We start from the raw sequence: 9,510 nt of genomic DNA on the forward strand, positions 1-9,510 counted from the left end.
TGTAAATACCAAGAACAGTAGATATTGAGTCTATGCTAAAAGATATAACTCGTACTAATAGAGCGTAGTATCGACATCGTATTTCATTCATAGTGTTGATTTTTTTTCTCGCTGTCAAAATTATTGGTAGAGGAGTGAGGAAATTTGTAGTATTGGCATAGACACTAATTGTAAGGTTATTGTTAATTATTTTGATTCCCTCAAGTGTAGTAATCAAATTTTTAGACCAATTATGAGATATGTAAAGATAAAAATTCAGGTTGCCAGATAAAACTGAATGATGAATGTTGATTTCAACAAAAAAATATATTAATGAGCTTGCATTCGGATTGTGTGATAATTATTCATCTCATAATAATAAATTGGGAATAGAATTATAAGAAACAATTGAGTAACAACTTCTTATATTCCATGTTTCGTTTGTTAGACACGTTTGGATTATTCATTGAATAGCTCAGTTGGTACAGAGTCGGTCCAAGTAGGTTTCAATATTATCATACTTATGTTGATTATTAATTTCTTTTGTTATCATCATTTTGTCCAAATATCAGAATACACAATGAAATATATGCCAGGATTAAGGCTCTAATAATTCAAAAGTAATGACATATTTTTATTGAAAGGTGTATTTTGTGAATATAAGATATGAATTTCGAAGCTCTAAATGATTTGAATAAATCACAACTTGCTTCTTGGATGTTGTTTACCATGAAATAAGGCAAAGCGTAGATTGTTAACGATTGCTGTTGGATTATAGGGTGAAAATTGAACAGAATGCCAGAAAACTATTAGAAACCAATTCAGTAGTATAAGAAATAATATGGAATCTCAATTTGATCCGCTATCAGTTACTAAGAGGTAGCGTATTTGGTAATAAAGAGTCGTTGATTCTGTTAGAAATTACAGATTAAAACGTTGAATATTCCTGAATTTTGGGAAAGTTGTAGAGCATTGAAATTTTAAAACAATTACAGAAAACGTGCTAAACAGTTACACATAAATATATACATTTTTTTATTTGACAAATAATTGCCTTTTAATTCATCATTATAAATGATGAGATGAGAAAATGCATAATATCTGAGCGTTTTATCCACAGCTGGATCAGTTTCTTTCGTAATGGTGTCAAAACTTTCCAAAAAAAACATATTTTTTTATTTGCGAGAAATGCCAGAAGTCGCATGATGCTGAATCTGGTGAGTACACAGGCAGAAATCAACATTTTGCAACAAATATAAACAAAATACAAATTTTAAAAAGAAATGTAATTGCTTAGTAAGAGAAAATTGTCTAATTCAACAAGTTTTTTGTTGAAATTTTGAAATGGAAATATTTATTTCATAAACAGTAATATATTTGGATAACAAAATGCACACATAAATATGAAAATTTCTCAAACACAAATACATATTTTATATATTATTCATAAAATTCATATTTTGATCTATAAAATTCCCCTAATATATGAATAATTTTAAGTTATTAGTCTCCTCCATAACTTAATGCGTTTTATAGAACAGAGGCCAACAAAAAAAATTGTATTTGAAAACTTTTTCCACTTCACTAGCCAATATAGATTTTTGTGAGCTGAACAACAGGTATAATCAATAAAATGTGTAGGTACTTTTATCTTTCTTTTTTCCTTTGAATCTCCTTGTGTAACTTGTCTTTAACGAGTTGTTCGCTTAACTTCTTGGTTAAATGACCAACTGTAGTCCACCATCATGTTGGTGTCCCAGGTAAGATTTTCCTATCACTTCAATGTTATGCTGCAAACATTCACCTTGCTCCTCATCTAGTACATTTTTCAAATGTTCTATGAAGTAGTGAGGGTCAGTTTCAAAAGTGGCTTTCAGCCTTATCGAGTATCAAGTTTTTAAACTTTTATTTATTTATTACTCCCAGAGAAAATCCATCGTCTGATGCGAGTTTTGATAAAATCAAGTTTTCCTTTTGGCATGACAACTTGGCAATAAAATCTTGTGTAAGGCAGTTGCCGTAAATAGTACATTCAGTATGTATACCTTCCTCTGATACTAGCTTTATTAGAGTAGAAAATATTTACAAAGCATTCTACAGTATTATTTAATCATCAATCTCATTCTAATTCTGCAGAAAGTGGATATTACAGAAAGTGAATTGGAAAGTAAGTAGTATGCCCTCAAATTTGCATCAGAAGATTATAAATAACCAATGCTGGGAAAAAATTTGAACACTTAAGCATACATTATCTAAACCTCTCCAGTTCCTATTACTGCAGAAACATCATGAGTTTTCATCTCCACCTGTGATGTGCTCTACATGATTTTGTCTATATATTAATAATGGCTCCGAATATTTATATTAAATATTATATTTTCAATAACTTCGTTAGCACCATTTTCCTAAACATTAGTATTATCCAAATGCCTCTATAAATATAACCTCCCATTTATGTGGTATTTACTCTTGAAAATTCGATTCGAAAAATAAAATGAGAATATTCTGAACACGCTTCTGTTTGTTATTGATCAAAGAATTGAATTAGGAATATCTTGAATAGTTCATTCAACGTTATGTATTAAAATCTAAATCCTCATTTTTAATATTTCAATGCAGTCATTAGGACTATTAAAATTTTTATCTTCTGCTACTTTTACTTTTGTGTGTTTCAATCAAGACGATTCGTGTGAATTATGGGACGTTTATTCACGGCTTTATTTTAATACTGCCATAAGTTTTATGTAACTTTGTGAATATTTAATAGCTACATTAAATATTTATAAAAGTATTAATTCTACAATATTTCTTCAACTTGTTGTGTAATCGACTGAAATAATTATAATTTTATTGTTTTTCAACTAAAACTGGTTATTGAAAAAATTTGAGATTAGTAACAACTATAAAAGTCTAACGTAGTATAATGTCACATATAGTGTCAGAATGTGGTCTTATAAACAGATGATATCACAACTCAAAATTAAATGAAGAAATAACTAACTTAAGCAATCAAAGCAAAAGCTAAAATGAGTAAACAGCCCCGGATCTTTCATAAAAGCTGATAAATTCAACAAGAAGCGCTATCTTTTCACACCTTATTGTTATAATCGTTTGATGGACAGTGTATGGAGAGAAAAAAATTAGTATGACATCTGAATTCTTTTATTCCGTTTCTTTCTTGTACATTAAAGTTTATATTTACATGAGGTATGACTTTAATTTTACCTCTTACGATAAAAAATTCGTCATATTAATCCAAATAATATTTTAAAATGTGGAATAGAAATACTTCTATATTCTAAGTTAAAATTTACTTAATCGTGATGTTTCAGCCCTTAATAATTTAAAAAATAGTGTTTTTCATGCTAAAATTTTTGAATGGTGCTTACACTGTAATAAAAATAATTCAATAAGAATGATTTCATACACAAAAAGCACTTTTAAGAGGATTTTTGAAAAAATCAAATGTTTTCTATGAATTGATTGACGCTCTAATATCCATTTTTAGAAATTCTAATCGTTCATTAACATATGGACTATGACTTATGTAAAATATTTTTAAAGACATAATTGAAGAAGAGGAGATCACCCAGCAGCAAATATAAACAAACAAGCATATGAAATTATAATACAACAGGAGAAAGAAAATAAGTAGAGCTGTTCGAATATGGAGGAGAAGTATCGAGAAAGAGCTGCAAAAGATAAAGTTAACATGGGAAGAGGGTACAGAAATAACTGAAAACAGTAGAAAATGAACGGCCCTCGTTGATAAAATTGGGCGACATCCACAAAACGACTTATGAGGATAGCAACCACATAGTTTTACCATAGTTGCTGAAACACCGACAGGTTTGCTTTACTGGGAGCTATATGAGGATGGAAATTAGTAATAGATTAGTAATATCACGTTTGATCATTTTTTCACACAAGTTATCGCATAGTGTAACTCCTTAAAATCATCCTTAACATAACATATTCAAATACTTGCGTAATTTATTTGTTTGGACATATCAATAGTTTAATGGGATTATGCTTCAAAATACTGAAGTAAAATTTTACTATTCGACTTATTTCATATTACATGGTTTGCCACTGTAGTTATAACTTTGGCTACCTTAAATTTTGATAGTAAACAAGTTTTTTTGGAAAAAACATTTTTATGAATTAAGTACTATTTTAAATGGACATGGACAGTTTATCAAATAACAAATAACTTTATTAATAATATAATATTAGCATTTGTTTGTGAATCTTCAGCCTCGATATTTGAATGTCAATTTATTCCTGAATTGTTGTCCAATGGATATGTCGATTTAAATATTCAAATGGGCAAATTATACAGGGTGTGTCATATGACAGTGACCAATACAAGCTATATTAGTTTAAATGCACCCACTGTATATTATTAGTTTTTGAACTCTTCAAAAAATTCTTCTTCAACTGTTTCGGAAATATAGAGTGTTTTCAGCAATTAGAAAAAGATAATTATTCGCTATATCACTAAAAACCTGATAATTATTTCTTAATAATGTAAAAAAAAACATTTCCATGTAGGATATGTTCATAATGTTCGCCGCGAACGTCTAAGTAACATGCTATTCTGCTGTAGAAATGTCTTCTAGTATTATTCATCATCTCAGGCGTAAATGATCTAATAGTAAGCGTCTTTTGTTTTTTTAAGTCATCCAATGTGAGGATCTTAGTTGTGTATACAATACTGACAGATCAGGAGACAGTACTTCTATCGATCTCCTGTTTCTACTGATTTGGGAGAATTTGGGAGATAATGGAGCGGTGCTTCACCTTGCTGAAACAATATTATATTCGCAGGAATCTGTGAGTTTGCTGAATCTGGATAAAAGTTACTCAAAGCTGTCAAGATATTATTTTGAAAGAGTTCTCAATATTTATCTCCACTTAAATTGCCATTAATAAAAAACGATATGATTTCCAATAATTCCTGTTCAAACATCAACTTTTTCAGGATATTGAGTATGTTAGACCAAGCGGCAATCTTGGCGAATAATATGACCGCGTAGAGTAAATGTTCTCTTATTGTCCTCATTTGCTCACAAATATAAATTTTCGTATCAAAATCGCCTTCTATGAGCTCCTGAATTGGTATCATTGTGTGACTGAAGTTGAACAGGGGCCTGATGTTTTTTAACCAGAATTATGTGGGTTTTCTTGAGACTCTTGAGCATAATATCCAACTGCATTGGCAGCTACTTGTTTTATCCGTCTTATATGATCAAGTCCGCGAATTGTTCCTTAGAATATAGAGAGTACATTTGAAAATTGTCCATGAAATGGGCGAGCAATCTCCATAACCAATCATTTGTAAAATGATTATTTTGTGGATTTCTGTTTAATGAACCATTTTTCTGATATTATTACGTTTAGTTCACTAAATTCAAACAACAATAGCAATTACACTGATCACTTTTGTCATACTATCAACCAACAATTTGCTAAGGCTATTTTTAAACGAGTATAAGCAATTCTTTCCTGTATTTTTTTCAACTCATTTCAGTACAGTATTGGGTGTAATGTAGCGAATTTGTGAAGTAAAAAAAATTTTAATTTGTTATAAATATGAAAACACGTAATATTGCCGATATTTATATTGATTGAAATTTCTTGAACTCTTAGGTAGATATTTTCATTTAAATTATATTTTATTTTGCAAGTCCTTATCGCGTTGCACCTTACTAGAAGCATTATCCGAAATATTTTAATTAATATTATTTAAAACTATGGTTTAAATTCGACAAAATTTGGGTAAAAATTATTTTCAAAATTGCTCAGTCACAAGTATTATCAATAATATTATATTTTAAAAACAACGATTTGTCAAAAATTCTACAAAGTCCAAACGATTTAGCAAAAATAGCATATAAAATCTAACGATTAAAATATTCATACATGATGTTTTCTCAGTTATTGATTCTAATTTATAAAGTTTCCAAAATTCAAGAAATCGTTTAGTCAGATTTATTTCTATGGAAAATCTGCCGGTTCTTTTCAAAATTATATTAAAATCTTACTCAATTATCTGTCACTTTCAAATATCACAAACCAAACTCAAAATCCATGGACGCAAAAAATAATCCTTTGTATAATGTAGCACCACCAATCACAACTCACAACATCTGAATTATTTGGCGCGAAATTTGAAAAAAAATCAGTAAAATTATAAAAAACGCGAGACACTTAATTCCCAAATTTACTTACTTTTATTTTTTAAGTGCACTGTTAATTTCGATTTTGATTGTATGCACCTAGCTGTTAAACTGGTAAGCTGGCAAATTTGCCATCTTCTTTATAGTCGGTCATCTTTTAATATTTTAAGTGTGTGTACGGATTGAGTCATGGGTAGATACCACCTCCTTTCAGCACATGTAAGCTGGAATCTCCTGAGAGGTATAACGTACCGGGTATACACGGCGATACCGCTAGTCTTTCTATCACAGAATCAATTAATAAACTTCAATTTTTTTCGTAACATTTCATAAACGATTGTATGCAATCAAAAACATAAATATTCTAAATTAACACCTACAAGATACTTTTTTAATTTAATTTAAAGGTTCTCCGTAATCAGTTGTTGGGTAACATAACGTTATATATATGAGGATAGTGCGAGTGACTCAATTTTTAGAAGAGCTTTGTCAATATGTGTGAATCAAACATTTGCCAGCTATAACCTTGCAGATGCTTTTTGTTTTTCAATTTCGTTTTATATCGACTGCTTATTTACTTTTGGACAATAAGAATTTGGAAACTTCTAATTGGAATTAGTTGTTTGCAAATGCTTAGTTAGACTTTAATCGCTTTAGCTAACGATTAGAAGTTGAGGTTTACGTCTGTATTATTGAGGAAAATCTCAACCAAAAGACTCCATATAAATTTAGATAGACATTAGAATAAGCGTAGCAATAAATTTCAAATGGACTATGTGAATTCAAATGAAACAGAAAACTATAAAAAAAAAACATGTACCTTGTGTGCGTAGCCTTAAATAATTGAAAAGCCTGACGTTGTGCGCCTATTTATGCTACGAAACTTTTACTTTGGTACATTCCACTTGAAACCCACATCTCCCAATACCAAGACCATTGATCTAAAGTAAAAAAAATGCTGTGGGCGTTGTAAACGAAAGTTATAAGTGGAACGTACAACTTAAACGTCGTAGACCTATGTACAATATAGCGATGTGGTGAAAACGTGCAGTTATTAATGAATATTTCATATGCACTGTGCTAGAAATTCATCCAGCATGGGATCCCGTGGATGTATGATTGAGTTATTGTCAGAACTAACCAGATTTCCACAGCGGATTCTTTTTCAGTCTCTATAGTTTGAATTACCGCAACATTTTTATAAAAAATAAACACAATGCGATCAACACCATGATCCATGAATATTTAATGGACGAGTTAGGCGGTGTTTTCATCTATGACGTCGATCATTCGCTCACTACCCCCACGGGTCTTGAATGAAACGTTAGAATATTTATGGACAGGGTATAACTCGCTGGTGAAATGAAACGCACTCTGTTGGTTCATTAGTAGGTAATACTAGGGGCTATGTTGTTCAGCCAATCACAGAAAAGCATCGAGATTTGATATAAGATAGTGAATGCGTAGTTGATCTATGACGGATGCCAACAATCACGATCATTATGGTTGATGCAACTTCATTGAATTGCTTGGAAAAATAACTGGACGATAGATTTGAAATTTGAATTTAAAATATGCCGCTAAAAGAAGAAGGAAACTGTTGTTTCCATGCACGTTTAGTACTGCTAATTAATCAAGAGATATCGCTGAAACGGGAACTCGAGCTGGCAATCAAAAGAATACGGTTGATATGTAATTATGGAATATACCTATTGGAAGAACAAATATTAACCTGTGTTATCAAAGTTTCTGTTATACTTTATCAATAATCAGGTTACAATGTACCCTTAAATTATAGTCAGTACAATTTAAGCCTAACAAACTGATATTCTATGTATCATTACAAATTGTTCTAACAGGATACAAAAATTATTTCAGAATATATTTTTATAATAATTAGAATTATATTCATATTTTTATTAATACCACAAGGATGTTTCTTTTCAAAGAAAACGAATAATGAGTTGAACATTTCAATAAAAAATTGACATACTACTAATAATAATTTATTCAAATTGTTGAGAATAAAAACATTTATGCGTAAAGAAATCTAATGGCTATTTCAGTAGTTGAAAAAATTATTAAATGACTCAAACATTTCCTAAAGAAGATATTTAGAAGAAATATAGGAAACAGGATATACGAGTTTGTTCCTTACTATGCTGTTTGTAATAAGCGAATGGAAATTCCAAATTAAGATAATGTTTGTTTCATAATTTATCTATAATTTCGTCATCGATAGTTTTTTATGTTACAACAATGGTACGCAATTCAAATCGACAGCGATAGAAAAAACAAACAAGAGCTATTCTTATGAGTATGTTGTTATATTTGTCTTGATTGGATAGCCGAATTTGAAGTTTATAGGTCAGTTGATCATATTCAAATTCTAGTTATCTCTTTAGTCGGCTCTTACCACTTTCATCGCTACTAACTCTGAATTCTATTCCTAACTTAGTCGCACCTTAACTGAAAAATACTAACCTCTCTTAGCCTACTTGTTAAGAAAGTGTATCTAGAAATTCTGAAAAATACTTGACTTAATCTGTTCGGACGTCCAAATATATATCTCACCCCCACAAACATATCGTCATATGACTTGAATCTCTTTCGTGAATTAAAACCATTTTCACTGACTACCCAATAGTCAAGAAAATACATGATATCTACCAACCTCTCATTACTCATGGTATCACAGTCTCTCTGAAATGACCTCTAGCACACACTGTTATCACTGGAGAAGAACACTCCGTGTTAACGTATCACGTCCCTGTGTCCGTCAAGTACATTCTCACCAATTACAATCTATATTTTACCACAAAACAGCAATTATATTTGAAATCTAAACTTAAAGAAATACTCAACTGCCCCACTGAGATCAAGAAAGTTGTTATGTTCCTCAAAGCTACCAACCAGGCTACAGACACAAATTTCTGTTTCACAGCAATACATGCAGGCCTTGTGTCTAGTGGTCCAACAGCCGGAAGTTAATTTCTAACTATTCACTCATCTACGTGTACATTTCTATATTTTAGAAGATATCGCATTCATTCGATTTCTGAAAACGCTGTACAGGCGTGCTAAACTAATTGAAAAGAGCAATCTCTTTGTACAGCTTTTACATTATGCCTACGGTCTTCTTTAGCTGCTGGAATTCGTTCACAATAATAGGATTAATAGTCATTACACCAAAACTAAAAGACTAGACAACTAAATGTATTCTTAGAAATTGTAGAGAGGAACACTTTTTGCAGCTATAGCTGATTAAAATAAGGAAACTGTTATTTCAGTGTCCCTTCCGAATTTGATATAACTATCTAAGATCTTTCGGGAATATGATGAGATGACT

The 9,510-nt window shown here is 30.7% G+C and overlaps 1 protein-coding gene across 1 annotated transcript in view; it reads right to left on the reverse strand.

Annotated features, from left to right (window-relative positions):
* LOC130444288 (mucin-2-like) overlaps positions 1–6,283 on the reverse strand; it is a 64,723-nt gene extending 58,440 nt beyond the window's left edge. The window contains exon 1 of the mRNA XM_056779360.1: positions 6,214–6,283. The gene's annotated coding sequence lies outside the window, so the exon portion shown is untranslated. The remainder of the gene's footprint in view (positions 1–6,213) is intronic.
* Between the last annotated feature and the right edge of the window lie 3,227 nt (positions 6,284–9,510).

This window comes from Diorhabda sublineata, chromosome 5, assembly GCF_026230105.1.
Source record: "Diorhabda sublineata isolate icDioSubl1.1 chromosome 5, icDioSubl1.1, whole genome shotgun sequence".
In the NCBI taxonomy this organism is placed as follows: domain Eukaryota; kingdom Metazoa; phylum Arthropoda; class Insecta; order Coleoptera; family Chrysomelidae; genus Diorhabda; species Diorhabda sublineata.